Source organism: Vanessa cardui, chromosome 5 (assembly GCF_905220365.1).
Source record: "Vanessa cardui chromosome 5, ilVanCard2.1, whole genome shotgun sequence".
Taxonomy (NCBI): domain Eukaryota; kingdom Metazoa; phylum Arthropoda; class Insecta; order Lepidoptera; family Nymphalidae; genus Vanessa; species Vanessa cardui.
In genome coordinates this window covers 12,637,501-12,656,529 of record NC_061127.1, presented here as the reverse complement: position 1 = coordinate 12,656,529, position 19,029 = coordinate 12,637,501, and the positions used below count along the sequence as shown (strand labels likewise).

The 19,029-nt window shown below is 29.6% G+C and overlaps 1 protein-coding gene across 1 annotated transcript in view; it reads left to right on the top strand.

Moving 5' to 3' along the window:
• Window positions 1-4,105: 4,105 nt before the first annotated feature.
• LOC124529616 (actin, cytoplasmic A3a) overlaps window positions 4,106-19,029 on the top strand; it is an 18,582-nt gene continuing 3,658 nt past the window's right edge. The window contains exon 1 of the mRNA XM_047103424.1: window positions 4,106-4,119. The gene's annotated coding sequence lies outside the window, so the exon portion shown is untranslated. The remainder of the gene's footprint in view (window positions 4,120-19,029) is intronic.

The following is a 19,029-nucleotide window of genomic DNA, read 5'->3' as shown; positions in this document are numbered from 1 at the left end:
TGTCAAATTGACACAGGCCAGCTGTTGTTTTTTTTAATTGCAACATCGAAGGATTATGAAAAAACTGGCAATATTTATACATTTATTGGATATTTAAATAGTATTTTAATACGCTCCAAGGAAATAAATTTGATTTGTTTTAGTATTTTAAATTAGTTAACATAATAAATGATAAATATTAATTCAGTCAAAATTGAGAAACCACCAGGCCACTACGAATATATTTCTTTAAGACAAACGTCATTCAAACTAACCTAGATGGCGTATTTTTTGGTATATATTTTTGAATCGTTTTATCCATAACCCATAACCATTTTATATAACATTTGGATTTGATGAAAATGTTATTTGCCAAATTTATGATCAATCGTGAACTTAGAATTCTACCAATTAGGGAAAAAATGAACTTCTGAATATAACGTGACAATTAATGTTCACCCCAGCCAATAGATGGCGTTACAAGCTACATATTAATCTTTAAACAGTCTGTAGAACAGTTTAAATTTATTCGTTAATTTTTTTTACATAAAATACCCTAAGTATTAAGACAAAAGAAACATTAACACTTGATATATATAAATCAATAACAATATCATAATATAATAAGTAAGTACATCCAATAATAAATAAACATTTCAAATATTTTGATATTTTAGATTATAAAACGAAAGGTTTATATGTACAAAAAAGCATTCAATAGAAATCGTCCAGTCTCATCGTAATTAATATTTAGTGGGTAGGATATTATATATATGTATAAGCAACTATTTTATTTATGTCGTTATTGTAAGTCGTATAAAACATTTAATAATACAATAAATGCATAAATGTGCATATTATTTATTTACAGAGTTACTTTCTGTAGGCTCTAAAGAAATTTTCAATAGGTAAATAAATGAATAACTAAAAATAACCATAAAGCGATACCTATATAAAAACCAAAGTTACATTTATATCTAACACCTATACGTTATTTTTGCTGTATCTGGGTTTTTGGTTTAATTCGTATTTAAAAAATAATTTGAGTTAGAACCTCTTCTTCATAAAATGTTGTTTGTATGGGTACCTACTACCTACACGTTTTATTTTATTGGTATGAATATATTCTATCTAAGAAACTTGCATAATTAATGTAATGGTTTGTTGTACTAATATTAGTCAAAGATAAACCTTTGTGTGTTATTTACATAGTTTATCGGGCTGTAGCCAGCGATTTGGTTTAGTAAATGAATAGAGCTTGTTACTGTATTTTTTACAATACATTACTTTTATGGAATAGGTTGACGGACGAGCATATAGGCCACCTGATGGTGAGTGGTCACCATCACCCATAGACAATGACGCTGTAAGAAATATTCACTATTCATTCAATATAACTATTACATCGTCAATGCGCCACGAACCTTGGTAACTAAGATGTTATGTGCCTTGTGTAACTACACTGGCTCACTCACCCTTCAAACCGGAACACAACAATACAGCGTACTGTTGTTTAGCGGTAGAATATCTGATGAGTGGGTGGTACCTACCCAGGCGGGCTTGCACAAAGCCCTACCACCAATACATGTTTTTCGTGTGATCGCGGTTATTTATATTGTATTAATTGTCTACAATACAAATTCCCTATGGAATGGATGTTTTCGTATCAAAATAGCTGAGTTCAGTATGTAGTTAGATATAAATCGATTTATACAAATAATAAACCCTGAAGTAACGGTGAATGTGTTAGTGAAAACTAGATCAATCATGCTTGGGGCAGTTTGTGATGTACTGAGTAATTATTTATCTATTATAGTTTAAAATGAAATAATAATAGACAAGCCATCTTAAAAGATTCCTTATTAGATAACAAGCGGCATAACTTTTTTTCTATTTTTTAATTTATACTTTATAGGTAGTTTTTTTTAAATACATTGTATGTTTGTATTTGAAAGCCACTTGACAAATTAAAATTTATATTTGATAAGTTACGTTTTATTTAAGTTAACATGGCGAAGAAATCCATGTCAAAGGAGACCTAAGAGAACATTTTTGGGTCACTAGGTACTGCATTTCATATCAATACTATATATGTTATTAAAGTATTATTAGAGTTCTTATTATACAAGCAAGTTAATTAACTGGCAACTGTTATGGATGTAGTGCATTGAGGCGATATGTGGCCAAACAAGGCATGGTCGCTTATGGCCAACGGGACCATAAGGCACGGCGGCAGATGGCCTCACTTACGGTGCCATATATGAACTTGCAACACTTGTAAACAATATTTACTTACTTGGTGAATTAATGAAGTGGTTTTTTAATGGTTTTATACAGCCAAATTATAACATATTCCTAATAAATTCATATAATTTTTTGTACAAACTCATAAATATTTTCGACTAAAATCATATATAAACAATTTGATATTTATAGAAGTTGTTGTAAAGGTATAAAGGCATATTTTTCAAAGCAAGTCGTGTAGTTGATATTTAATCCAACGCTTAATCTAGACAATGTTAGTAAATATGTTTCAAAACATTTCAATTCGAATCAAACAATATTCTTAAAAAAAAAAACATAAATTTTAGTCAAATACTGTCTTAGAATGCCCAATGGAAATCGAATAGTGTGTTCAAACCATTGAATTGGACTTAATAATATTTATTTATTATAAGCACAGTTGCAACACATTTAAAACGTTTCCTAAAACTCCAACATTGGCGGAAAAAAGCAAAAATTTTTTTACATGTCTTTATTTTTATACTTTTAACAAAGTTATTTTATTTACTTATATAAGCACGTTATTTAAATTTGGCGTAGTCATTACTAATTCATTAACTACACATTTTTTAAAATGTACCGGTAATCCGTGAGGTCTGTTACAAAATTACACGATTAAGACGACATATTCTGGAAGGAAGCACTGCCGGCTATCAATTATGATCGATGCTATTACATTGGGTTTCCTTCAAAACTTTCACCTTTCGAAAATTTTCTAAAACCTGGGAATTAGTTCTAGGATGTGCATTATTTTAAGACGAAAACGCCTAAGATTTTATATTATAAGAGTTGGATTAGAATATTTTAGATATACTAACGAATATGGCCCTATTGATAGGTTTATTATAATATAATATTCACTGGTGTGTAAACATATGTATATCTTATTGTGCACTATGTAACTGATTACTTACTACAAGACTTTTTTTAAATTTGATGAGATGCTACGAAACACGCAAGACAGTTAACAACCTCCAAATATAGTCGTTCACCAAAACTTGTATTTATCGAGAATAAAAAGACGTTTTTTATAAACCATAAACATTTAAAAATGTTATGTCCAAGAGTGTTATTATTTTGTTAACAAGACAACAAAGGCCGCTGATGGATGAACCTAAAACCATAAAATCATTTTTAAGGCTATGTAGACAAGATTGTTGTGATATGATTCTTAGATCTCAAGGATCATTAATAAGGGTATTTTGTGTATAAAAAAACGTGAAATTTATATTATTACAGTTGCTACCGAATAAGCTCACAACAATGTATATATTTTAATAATTATAATAATCAGGACTTTCTAAGTCCATCCTCATTAAATCTAATTTCATATTTTTATTTAATTATTGTATATGACTCGCTAAAATACCATTTCCCGTTATATCGTTAAAGCTTTAAAATATAATTTTTAATATATTAATAAATGTGGAGCCTCACAAAAAAACTCGAGGTAGAAAATGTAGCCATATGAAATATTATTTAATTTCTCGTGCATGTATTATGCCAACAGCCTAATTAAGTATTTGCAAGTTAACTTACTTGCATAAAATGAAACGTGTCATATTCTTTATATAAAATTTCAAACCATTCTAACGGATTAATTAAATTAACTGACGCTTACTAACATTTATAAAAATGCAAAGAGAGAGTTGGTTTAGCTATTAATTAAAATTATTAAATTAACATTACTCCGTTAGCGACGGTCTACATCACATCTCACTATGACTTAGAAATAGGGTTGTGTATATAAACCTAGATCTAGAAATAATTCTAATTCAAACGTTAATTAAGTATATTTTAAAACTATAGAAAATATTTTAAAAATCCTTAATCTATTTTACATATATTTAAAATAAAGTTTGGGAATTATTGGTACATGCTGAAAAATAAGCAAATTATATATGAACATTCTAATTAATAATAATAATAATAAATAAATAAATATATATGAGACAACATCACATACATTACTCTGATCCCAATGTAAGTAGCTGAAGCACTTGTGTTATGAAAATCAGAAGTAACGACGGTACCACAAACACCCAGACCCAAGACAACATTTAAAACTAATGGTAATCTACATCGACTCGGTCGGGAATCGAACCCGGGACCTCAGAGTGGCGTACCCATGAAAACTGGTGTACACACCACTCGACCACGGAGGTCGTTAAATTATTAACTCATAGCATTAAAATGTATTGTTTTTAAATAAGATTGACCTTCACCTTACAACATTAGCACGCATCATGTTTTATTTTAAATGATATTAATGTACGCCAGCCCTACATTCGAATCTCAGTATCGGCTTCCAAGTGCATCAGTGCGTGAACAACTGCGCTTATCCGCTCTGCCGGCTGTCACGTGGAATTCGCGCCAAATATGGTAGCATTAGTAAATTGGTAACAAGGCAGGATTCTGATCCATGCCTCGGTTACTATTGTTGAGAAGGCCATGTGAACGAGCGTAACCCATATATCTGTCTCCGCACCGATATAATATGTTTATTTAACTTCCTGTTCAACTAATGATTGACTACTTTATTTAGTTATTGTGTTCTTTAAAACTGTTATTTATTTCTAAGTTGAACTTAAATGTATGTACATTATATTTTCACAGGCAATATGATGCTAGATAAATATTATAATTATAATAATTGTATTATAGTTGTACCTATAAATTGCAAAATATTTTCTTTTGATTTTTATATTTTGAAAATAAAAATTTTTACAAAATATCTAAATAAAAGTGTTGCTAAAGAATTAAAATCTATCCAGTAAATATAAAGTGCTATCTGCACCGATGATATAGACACCATTAAATTTTTGTTTGTCACAATTTATCCATTTTTACAATTATCGGTATAGTGTAAAATCCGAAATAAAATGTAGGTATTTCCAAAGTTTATACTTATTGTATGAATTTAAATATCTATATCTTTTTTCGGATTTGTTATAAAATTCGCACACAATTCTATTTAATTTGTAAAAGCGATGGTTTGGTACCTAGTGATGATATTGGTACCCAACGATTCAACTGACCATTTATTGCTGTTACTTATTGTCAGTTGATTCTGTATAATAGTATCCAGTATACTAATATTAAAAAATTGTAACTCAAATCAGTCTTTATGTCTGTCTGTTTTCATGGCTTAGCTAATGATTGAATTCCTTGCTGGCGATTGTGCGGATTCAGCTCGTTCTCAATATAAATCTTATACAGATAAACTAAAATATTCGTCACAGTCGTTAATTGACTCGTCGGTGCCTATTATAAGCACAATCGAAATATAACGCTAAATAAAACGCAATGCTTTTTATTTTACCGCAATAATTAAACTTTTATAAATTAAACGCCTTTATATGTTAATTTATAATCACTGAGCTTGTGTTAATTGCAAATTTTAGAAATTAAAACATTTTTTCAGTTTCCGCGTCGTGATCACGACTGCCATCAAGAGTTCCCTAGAATATGGAAGCTGCTTTCGTGTTCTCAGTCTCAATGTATACTTTCTCTATTCATACATATTACTTTCACGTGCGAGTCTGTTGAGAACAGAGATTGTTCACAATATGGATGAATTATTTTGACGTTACATTGTTACAAAAAAGTAGTCGGAAAATAGCCGACATAGATTCTAGGTTTACAAGATTGCTGAGAGAAAACATATGTATGCTTGTCTGGTGTTCTTTACGTTTTGACAATACCTGACAACACTTCTATATTCAAACTCTTAACATTGCATTACGAAATAAAAAGAAAGTTTTTATATAAATTTTAGAAACCTATAGTTGAAGTTAATAAGGATATCCGATATTTAAACTTTAATTATTTTTACAAACATTATTTAATACGTACGTAGGTAAATAGTCATAAGTATATATTCTACCGATGGGAAAATAATTCAGAAGTAACAACATGCCAAACACAAATGTTAGCATGTTATAGCAAAAAAAAAATAAATAAATCGACTACGTAGTACGTTTGAACATTTAAAAATCATGACTTTTGGTTTTAAACGACAAGATATCGACTGATTGAGTATGCCATTCAAAAAATATTGGAGTAATACAGAAGATTCGACATTGATGTCGTTTGTATTGATTATTAAATTCCCAGAAATAATAAACGTAATAATAAAAATACAATAATATCGGTCACTGTGTCAGTAACATCTGCTTAATTACGGACACGCGACTATAATTCGTCAACTATTATAGCTATGTAGGTATGTACTGTAAAATAGTTTATAAAATAAATACACGCAATATATGTTTGTCCCGAACTCAGAGTCGTTGAGACTTCCATACGTCATAATATTGGCGTAGGTACATTGTAAGCTAGCAATTTGCGTATTCGCTTCACTACCTCTAAGAACCATAATATGCGCAATGCGCACTTACTCTTGACTAATTTCTGACTGGCCAAATGGAATCGCGGGCAAGTACCTACTAAACTTTCGTATTGTGCACCTAGCTGTATTTTTAACTTTTAATTAAACAGAGAAGCAATATAGTATGAAAGTTTAGAAACTTTTTGGGTATACTAATAAAATATATTCAACATAGTACAATTTGACAGTCACTTAAAATTAAATATGCATATTTGACATAGTTTTGTATTATAAATTTGTTTTAATTAACATAACCGTGTCGAGTTAAAGATGGAGTTCGGTATTTCGTGTTTAAAACGTAAAATATGAATACAGTGAAAGCGAGATATGTATTTTCATTTCAATATATTCAAAACAAATTTTATAATGAGCAAATTTAAATAGAAACTTTATAATAAAACCAATATAAAATAACTGGTTTCAAAAAAGGTATTTTTGTTACTGGTACATTACATGGTACATTATTATGTACCTAATTGATATAATCGAACACTTACTGAACCTTCAAAGTATGGATACCTATATACAAAATCATATTTGCTTGTCAATTATCAAATTTAAGCGATGGCGTAATGTATTTTTCTTTTAAATTTATATCTATCTCTATCTCCACTAATATTCTCAACAGCCTACTCTTCTTGCACATATCCTTGTTGGTTCAGTTTCGACGATAATGCATTTTAACGATAAGTTTACCTGACTTCATACACAAGTTCTAGATGGGAATTCTTTTCTTCCAAACAAAATATTTTCTTACCCAAAACTCGTGTAATATTGCTATTACCGCTCCGGATTAAATGAACATACCATGATAATCATGTGTTACTGACACATCATTAGCTACTTTCAAACTACCTCTTTCATTCGTATCTACTTTCATCAACAAATACTCATCTCAAGATTCGTATCTAAGCTGAATGCATTTCCTTTCAAGCACCTTGGTGGCTAAGTTTAGAAGTAGCTAAGGTCTGATGTTAATTTTAAAGTTAGATAAAAAATAAATATCGTGAGCGAATTATTTACGTTTATACCAAGCCACAAACGTTGTCTATACAGTGATGTAACACATGACGTGCAAAGGAATAAATTAACGCATAAAATTTGAACCTAACGACTTTCAGCGAAGGTCAACGCGACGACGCCTTAGGAATTTTAAGACGTGATATTATATATGTATTTACTTTAACATCACGTCATCTTTTATATTACTTAAATGACTTCACATACGTATATATGATACTAAAAATTTGATAACAGCTTGGTCTATTTATAGCTTCAAATAGAAGCGAGAAAATGTTTTTAGTAGAGACTCGAAATTTTAATAAAATAAAATACATATATGCTATAAAGTAAAAAACAAACTTTCAACTTTTTCAACTAAATAAAAAGTTTCTAAATATATGTTGATATAGAAAATCAATAATTTTATATGTAGGATAAGAAATTAAGCACTGAAATGGCCCTTTTTCTGTAGAATATTCGAAATGTGTTATTGTGTTTTAAGTATTTGTAATTTAGTTGAATAAATTATTTATAAATAGAGGTATGATTTGCATTTGTATTATAGGTACTAAATAGTGACAAATAAATGAATAGCCAATTAATTAACAGTTTAATGAGTTTTGCAAAAATTCAACATGAGTATACCCAACATGTGGCAATATCCGCTAGCCAAATCAAAACCGTTGTGAGTTGAATTCAAATTAGTAACGGATATGAACTCGAGGCCAAAGACTCCGCGCCATTTTATAATATCAGACATCCTATGGCTAATCGGTTGGCACGCTCGCGACGATCTATCCAATCGATAAATTTCTTATTGTCTTGTCGTTATTTGAGTCCTCAAAGATTACTTTGTTCTTTTCTAAAAATAAAAGAGAAAAAGAGACATGTTATACTAACAGAAAACTTGAAAGTAAATTTAGTTCGCAGTCAATGTTAAAACCGGTTTTGTAAAAGCTTTTGCTAAATTAGATGACCCAAGTCTTAAAGAATTCATACGGGCGGCGTGGGAGCATCGGCATACAATCATAATATTGTTAAAATTGAGTCAAGGACTAATATTATAATGTAAAGAAATGTTTATTTTATATATGTAACTGACTTTTTTTTTTGTTTAGAGTGAATTAATCAAGTCAAACCTAATGAATATATATATGTACCTATTCACTTATAAAAATAGAGGCAATGTTAGAGATAAGGGTATGAATTAAGGTTAATGGTACACCAACTGGATATGAGAGGGAATTTAACACAAAACATTGAAAGATGTTAGAAGAGGCCTGGGTCAAAATGTACATTGAACCCAAATGTATGTTCAGGATAAACAACTTATGAATTTGATTTGGTGATACTACAAACATCCATAAAAGTTATTTTTTTCTCATTGAAACACGTGATGTACATATGTACGCACGCCTACGTAACTCCAAATTAAAACATTTCAAATCAACTTAATTCTGAGTTTGTTTACATAAACGTTTAGTTGTAAGTTGCAAAAGTACAGCGTGGGTGGTAATTGGTATACATTGTTTCTTTAACTAGCATATTACATTATACTTTATTTTAAATCTACTTAAAATTGGGATTTAATTTTAGCTCTTTTCCAAATTGAAAATGAAATAAAAATATTAACGTTTAAAACATAGTACCTAAATTGTAAAATATTAATTTATTTCTATCGTAACCTCATTTCAAGGCAAACGATAAAACCATGCACTTATAAGGATGTTTTCGCCAGCTCTTACGAGGATCGCCTTGACATTAATAGCGATAACGTTTCCTTCCTTCCGCCAGATGTATGCACCCTCGAACATATTTTGTTTATGCCCAAAAAAATTGCTGAACCATTTTAAAAAGATAAACACACACATAAAAAAATATTGTATTTTTTTTTTATTTTACTAAATTTTGTAAGGCATTTATTCAAATAGCATATTTTGTTGTTACTTGAATAGCAAAAATAAAGTACTAAAATTATCAACTGTGTCATGCTGTATCAAGCTTCAACATGTGTATTAAAAGATGGCGGGTTATGAAATCAATGTGCAGATGTATTCTGATAATAACTATCGGCATTTCTCTTAATTGCGCTGTGGGAATGTAGGTTACCATTAACAAGGTGCGCCTTATATGGTGTTATTGAGAACATTCAACGCAATTGTTCTATTACGATTTCGCCTTAGAAAAGTCTTATTAAGGCTTAACATGCTATCTGGATACAGGCAGACCAAGGTTTCTGTTATGTCTCCAAAAATGGCGGTGTGGCGATTCGACGCGCATGCGCGCTCGGTAGGCCTTTTAAGGTTTCTCGAGAGCCTTTTAGAGGGCTAGCTGCTACAAACCGACTCAGCGAAGGCAAACTTGAAATAGGGCGACGAATGATACATATTACATTTTACTTTGTAATGGTCGTTGGGAGAACGAATGTCTAATGAACGCTATTTGAATATTAAATTATATAGCGGAAGAGTTACTCTTTGTATGCAAAACGTCTTAACATCGAGATGACGACTATGTTTCTTCATTATTCGTTCTAGACGTTATACGTCAATAAAACAAAAAAATCTGTATCAATATTTATATCAATTAGAATAAATAATTGAGTAGGTGGTCTTCGACAACTCCATTGTGAATAGGACTTTATGACGTTAGTTAGTTCAACTAAGTATAAAGTCTAGGCTGTAATCGTGCAAGAATACTTTGCCATCGGCTACGGCGAATGAGCATGTCCACATTACATCGCCGTATAGTTTATGGTGTAAGATAATTGCTAATTAAGTCTAAATGTTATTTATTGCATTCGGTATCCCGTTGAAGCTCAACGCCATAAATCCATTTAATATGCGAAAGCTTATCGACAGTTGAGCGAAGTTTCAGCTTCGCCCGAAATACTGAAAGCTTCGTTTGTATACTTAAATAACATAGTATTTTTTTATACAATACTAATTATTGAGCGCGGCTTTGCTCACGCTATAGGGGTTGGTCGTCAAGTTTCAGTCATGGTAAAGTTTATGTTCTTCCTTTACATTCAAGCTTGCTTACTTCCAAATTTCATCAAATTTGGTTTAGTGGTTTGCTTAAAAGAAACTATAATCGTTTTATTAATATTAATAAAATAAATATAATAAAATATATATTACCTATACAAAATATATATTTATTTATATTTATTTTTTAAACTAAATAAGCACGCAGTAAATAAGCTTAAGATTGATATATTTTATCAGTTGACATATAGAAGAATCAAACCGTGAAATTAACTCCAAATATTACAGCAATTGTATAATTGCAAAGTTACATTGCGTGAAACTGAACATAATAATAATAACAATACACATAACCTCGGCGCCTTACATGCGACGAAACTCAACGAAAAGTAAACTGCATAGTAAACCTGCCTACCACCTACCATTTACTCTACACTATAAATAATATTTATGGAATATTCCGAAGACGTGCCGAACACTTATAAATTGGTTTGTTGTTTGTATTTTTTATTAAGCATCATTCTCATAGTTATCTTCGGATATACCTACTTAATAATAAAAATGTATGATTATAAAAATGAAAATGTGAGCCTGGACAAGTTATAAATATTACGCGTCATAATACTTGGGAGGTTCTTTTTCTAAAGTATTTTGTATCGACAACCAGCATGTCCATTATATTTAAAGATTGACAGCTTTATCGACATAATTGGATTCAATTTTTTGTCTCCTGTCGTAGCTTTTCAGGTTAAAAAATCTATAAAAAAAGTACAGATTCAAATCGAAACATTGCACGAATGCTAGCAATATATACTAAGATGTATCGTATAGAACGTAAATGATCAATGAACTTGCACGGGGATCGACGCAAGCGCGTGTCGAACCCAAGCAGCTCGTCTTAACCTTGCGTGCACGATGTTAGTAATTAAATAATACTTACGTTGTATTGTGTTGTTTAAAATTTTGACGGACGAATTTTGTTTAAAATCGTAATAATAACATTACGTAACTTTTTATTATACATTTATACTTGTGTTTTATGCAAACTTGTTACGAGTTTTCAATTCAAACCAAAGTTGTATGAGTATCGATTAGTATTGTGAGATGACATTCCTTACATTGCAAGGTACCATGTGTTACTCTATTCAAATTGATCTACATTCTTATATACTTGCGTGATGTCTCAGTATCGAGACTATCTATTTAATTACCTTTTGTTTAATTTCACCTGTTAGTGAATGAAAATTACTTAAAGAGATCAGAATTTAAACCGAGTTCCACAAAATCGATTGATATCGGTATTTTGCAAACACTTCTAGTGATGGTTGCAATAAAATACAATTTAGTAGATTCATAATATTTTATTTGTAAAATGAAAAAAGATACATAATACTTTCTAAAAATAAGGGCGAAAATGTATAATTTTTTTCATTAATTCATTTGGCTACCCCAGAATAAATGTTTCAAGTAAACTAACTAGGTATGTGGGTGGTATGGTAGATAGATACAATCTATACCAACATTCCGTTTAGACAATTTTGTAAATAATCAACTTTACCGATTATACACAAAATATATGTAAGTCAAACACAAAAGTATTTTTGTATTTGAATTTGCGCGATCTTACCAATGCCAAAGAAATATTTGTTAACCGTTAAATTTTGACACATGTTAATTTAAGTTACACATTTCAGAACCCTGGGGGGTCTCTGGCCTTTTACATGAGCTGAGTATCGACTGTCGTAATAAAATACATTCTGGAATCTGCCCGAGTTTATTGAACTTAGGTGACACGCTTACTCATCTTCTTCATTCAATAGTTGGCAAAAGTAGTAGTCTAGACTAGAAATCAAACGCAAATATCCATAAACGAAAGTATCTTTTACTAGATAAGAATAAAAAATACTTGACAAGAAAGCAATAACTCCTATGTAATGTAGTATGATGTCCATATATGTATCTATTATTTCGGGATAACATAATATTATGTTAATGATTTAATTAAATGACACATTTATATATTAATAAAGGAAATTTCATCGGGAAATTAATATAAAATATTTATTATTAGATATATCATAATTAATAGTGGTCATGACAATAACTATATGAAATTCAGTGTATCAAAATTACGCGTTTATCCTGACAGAACTTCATGTCTTATAATGAAATTTCCCCTAAAATATTTTACTTTATTATTTATTGAAAATGTAATATATAAGTCGCACTATTTATAGTTTGATTAGCATGACAATTTATTGTATATCTCAGTATAAACTATAAAGTAATCCGTATACGCACAGGTTACACCAACATTGATTATTATTTTATATTGGAGAATTACTTACAATTATGTACATATCAAATAAAATCCTGAACATTATTTTTAGCAACACGTACATTTCCTGAGAATCTTATCTTTTATCAATAAATATTTAAAGTCTGACGTAACTGTATAATTCTAATAACATATTATGTGAGGATAAGAGTTACGTCCGTTTGTTTTCACAAAAAAATTTTTTTAAATGCCTTTGTATTGGGCAACACTGATTGTACAAGACAACCAGATAGTCCATACCAAATTGTTGGACTTAAATTCCACAGATTTTTACAAAATCGCGAGCAAGGACTGCTGAGGCGCTGACAAAAATGAATGTCAGGAACGACCTGAAGATACATCAGGAATACGATAAATCGCTATGAGAGAAATTTACCCGAGGCAGAGATTTCTTTAAAATTATTAGGAATTTTTAAGATTCCATTTGTTCTTTCTATAAGTATTTTGTTCTTGGATGACTGATCTTGAAATTCAAATTGTTGTTATTAAAAATGCACCTTTTACTTCGTAGTTTAAATTCATATTAATCAGTTCCATGTTATAGACATTTTGTTTTTGATTAGATACGGTACGTCATTAAACCCTAATATTTATTATATAACATGTTAAATAAACAATAAAATACGTTTATCAAAAAGTTTCGAGTCCATGAGGTCATTGTGTGTCGTTTTCGACTTTCCTGTTTTAAACGATGTTTTAGTGCGTTGTGTTTTGCTAATGTGAATAGAATAACAATGTTCTAATTTATTAAGTCTATTTTTTAAAGTATTGAATGTATAAAATTACGGAATAACTAAATTTATTCATTCATTCAATCAATCAATCAACATACTGAAAATTGAATTTTACAAACTTGTTTTTCATATAAATTAAATCGGTCAATTCGTGTAAGAATGTAAAAAATTCTAACGTCTGAATAAGTAATATACAGATATCTCAATTGCCACGCCTTGATAAAATGTATTGGCTCAGTTGTGATAACATTCCAGAATTATCGATGACATTTATGTACTAAATCGCCAGTAACAGGTAATAGCGCATAATTAGTAATATAGGTACATATTGTGTAGTTAGTTCTCTGTTAACGAAATTGCATTCTTTTAATTATATAATTGCAACTAATAATGTGTGATGGGTAACATATTGAGGGGCGAATACAACATAACATATTCAATAGATTAAAGTAATTTCAAAGGTGACAGATTAATTACATACAAAAGAGGTTTTTATCTTACATTTAAAACTGTTTAAAAAAAAACGAAAAAATAATTTTAATATAAATGCCAATCAATTGAGATCACATAGATATCATATTAGCGCCGCAATATGAAATCGAACTGTTCATACATCGATTAGGTTCCTTTAAATAATACAATCACCATTATTCAGCGTAATTCACTGATTAATATAGAAGCTAATTTTAATAATAATTTAAATATTAACTAGACAGTAAAGAATAATAAAAAAAAACTTATTAATATTTTGTCTTTTTTTTTATACAAAATTTTTTCATCTGACCAACGAAAAATGTTCGAAAGTTACATTATAAAATCTGGTGGCATTTTCCTTAATTTGTTATTTTTGTTTATTTTATTGGATTTGTTATAAAGAAGTGAATAAATGCTTTATTATATATACACTGCAAGATACTATTTATCCTCAATATTCTTGTCAAAACTGGGTCACCACAGTCGTGACCAACCGACTTTTTATTTTGAAACGTACAAAAATGCAACCTACAATATCCTAGCGAGTTATAATAGTTGCTAGATGTTCTGATACCACAAACTAAGAAATGTTTCGTCTGTTTGTTTCAATGTTAAGTTTTATATCATTATGGGCATAACATCTTGGTTTCAAGGTTGTCAACACTTAACAATGTCATGTCTTGGCAAATGCCCCTGGCACGCTGGCACACATTGTCTTTAGGCAGATAGACTTTGAGTGGTTGCACTTAGTAAAGTGTTTTTCTTCCTGTTGACAGTTTAAGTTACATTTTTATAGTTTAAGTTGCTTTTTAAGGTTACTGTTTAGGTTAACAATATGTTTTATAACATAAAACCTAAATAGTACATATAAAATAATTACTTAAATGATATTAACGTACTGGTAACACTTATCGCCATTACGAGACCGGATAGTAAATCTTTTTAAAATGCTGTTCAAAGAAATACAGCTTTATGAATTTCTCATTATTTTAATGTTAACATATATCAGTGACGTGATTGATACAACTGGAATTAAATTCAATTGATTTTCGTCACAAGACTGAGAAGTGATTCACGCTTGTTAGAACACAAGTGACTCAGCGTCTGGAAACAAAATATGTTTTTTTAAATAATTTTACCTTATGTACCACGACTTAACGTCATAAAAATATAAATTATTTTCTTAATGTAATAGTACCTACCTAAACTTGCGATATGTTTCGAGACATATAATTAATAAATAAATGATTAGTTAATTAATTCATAGTAATTCAAAACCAGTTACTAATTTGGCCTAAAATAATAATGTCTTTCGATTGATTATGCAAGTATTTATTAAATAAATACCCTTATAACATCTGAGATTTTACGAAGTAGCTATAAGAGAAATTTTACTGATTCATTTTTAACAATCAAGTTTTTAACATATTTTATTGTAACCGTCGTTTCATAAAACATACCAAAAATATTACATTTTTTTTAATTATTTTATACTTATTTATATAGCTATTGTACAACCTACTTGTATAGTATTAATAATATAGAATAATAAATCCCTTTATTAATGAAACAGACAATGAAACGCAAATGGTATAGTGATGTGTCTGTGATTCTATAGGTGTTCGCTCGCAGCCGTAGACAAAGCGGTGCTGCTAGATGCGACTAGAACTGCAGTCCGCCGGTTTCTCAACATGTCGCCCTGACCCCCAGCCGTCTGGTCTCCCCTGCCTGGGCGTAATCCTACACCCGCTACAAATACTAATTTGTGTAGAGTAACTAACTACTATATGTACATTTCTTATGGTATATTTAAGCAAGTAATATTAAGTTCTTACTTCAATATGTACTTATTAATTTTGTACGTGTGAAGTACAAAAATTTATGCATATCTATATACTAGCGAATAAAGCTACAATAATATCTCAAAGAACCAATCACTTTCCTTACTATTTATTAATATGTGCATTAACCATTGCATATAAAATTTATAAACATCAATTTCTCGAAATAACAAATATTTTCTGTCCTAAAACCACAGTGTCAACAATAATCTTATACAAATAAATTACACGTACATATTTAACCAGGAAAAATAAATCCAAATTATACTTCAAATGTATCAGAATTAAGCTATAAATAATATGATGTGCATATTATGTTTCATACTTATCGTTTCTATGAATTTCCGGAGGCAAAGGGATTACACATAAACTTACGATGTAAACAGTTACAAACTAGTTTATGTATAAGTTTGATTATATTATAAGTCATTAAATTAATATCTTTTGAAATTAATAATAAAATTGCTATAATCAAAATTTTATCTCTATTTTAATTAAAATTAATATATTTTTTCATATCGATATTATTACTCGTGTATTTTATATAGGCCATGTCCTTATTTTAAAACCTAGTTTTTTTATTATCGATGGAATATACTACATATATTATCTGTATTAAGTTGGGGAGTGGGATGAGTCAGCTGAACGCGTGACGCACCGCTCGACTGCACGCTTGCACAGGGGTGCAAGGGATCGATAGTCGCAGACGAGTGTTAACTATATGTATACTTTAATATAACATACCTAAACTATAACGTTATATAGCAATCGTGGGGTGGTTGTATTGATTTTGATTGCAGTCTCTCACTTGGTATTTAACATTAGGTACGATGTACGGTATTCCAGCTCGTATTCAATAGGCGCTTATTTTTATGGCTCCTTCATACAATTTAACATCCAATTTTTTCAGTTAGATATAGTATAGGAGTCAAAAAGCGCATTCTAGATATACTCAACTATTAGTATGGTATCATATGTTTAACTTATATAAAAAGAAATAAAACTCGTATAAAGACTGTTAGTATTACTTGTTTAGCTATTCATTTCTATTACTTATCTATGTGAATTCGCTTTTATGGCTTCATAATAATCGTCTTTAATTTAGTATCTAAATAGTCGTCAAGTTACAAATAAAATAATCATAATAGATATCAGTATATAATGGTATCTGTTCAAGGTTTAGAAAAGTGACGACATTATAGCATACGTAATAATTTTTGGAGAACTAAATTGTAATGATTCACGAAAAGTTAACTGTACCTGTACAGTATAGAAGAATTTTAATGATACGAAAATTATGCGTAATTAAAAAATATATGAGCACACTTGATTTTCCTGTATTAAAAAAATCATCTTTAAGAAATGTATGTACTACAGTTCAGAGCATTAGTCATAGGAATACATGAGAATAATATTGATTAAGATTTTTAAATACTAAGCTAATAATTTAATTAAATTGATCGATTAATTAGGTTCAGTACCTTTAGATCGTATTATTTAGGTAACGTCTCATGGGGCAGGGCTCACCCCTTTCCCTACCTAGCTACGCCCATGCAGTAGTCTCGCTCATTCGAACCCATTCTAACTAATTCGAAATTAATATTCTTTCAATAAAAATACCACAGACTAAAATTTTAATTTAGGGTTTCAATTAATTCGATTCGATGAATAATTATATACACTTTCACTTTTATCAGAGAGATGTTTCGAGTTAACTCAATCAAGTTTGTAGATTTAAATGTTAAATCTACCTAAAGATATTTAGTATTGAAATTTAAATAAACTAATTTAAGCTGTAGGTATTTTTTATAACAACAAATGACTTGAATTTTTTATAAGATGTTTCTTCGTGGATATCGATTAATCGATCGGTGTAAAATTCGCATTAAATATTCAAATCGATCACAGAAGAATTATGCTTATTATGTATTTGGTAATTATTTGGACGAAACTACTTTAAGCATGAGTAATCCTTTAACTATTATCCTATTGTTAATGTCGTTAACAAAACAAATAACACTGGGCTTGTATCAGCTGTTAGCTTCGTGACTCATCGTATATTTCGCCTTGGGAAGGGAAAAATATCATCGAACAAATATTTGTCATATTGATATTATAAACATGTTAGTTTATTTTTCACGAATTATCGTTTTAAATAATAAACAATTACATTATATGTACTTAATGTATGTACCAGGAATCTATTATGTAAGTAATTTCGTTAATCCGGTTGTTGAAATAATTCTTCATATTAGACTAATATTAATTACTTTTCCAAATACTGTATAAAATTTGGGAAAATCATTGAAATAAAGATATTATAGTTTCAACTGTATATTCAATTATTTTTAACCTAAGAGCGAGAAGTTCCTTCGATGAAGTCTTTAAGAAAACTCATATCATAAAATAATAACAAAATATTAACTCATAAATCAAATCTGAACTCCTCCAATCCATTGATTAAGATTGGACAAAGAAAACTTGAAAGTATAGTCAATCAAACAATGTCTTATGAGTTAATAAAACTTTAACTGTTAAATATAATATTAAATGGGATCATATCACGATTGCTATTCTCGAAATAATCTTGATACAAAATTTCACGTAATTTAAGTATACCAGAAGAAAGCGCGCATTCAATTATAATGTAATTTATCAGCCTCAAACTCACCGATCAACTTTTTTTTATGTAAATACTGCGTTTTAAGTTAACGAACAGATAAAACTTTCGAAAATGAAATAAATAAATACGAAAATAATTCCAAAAACTGTGAGACTAAAATGAATAACAAGTGACTAATACAAATCTACAATAAAATATAGGTTAATATGCGTTGTCTGTAATTAGATAAAAACGCCGACTCATAGAGAAAGTGCAGAGTTTCCGAGATCACGGTGAAATGCTTGAAACACCAATTAGTCTAAAGAACACGGTCATACATCACCATTGCGGGTCTTGGACGTCGACTTGCATTATTTTTAAATACTTTGAATAGACTGT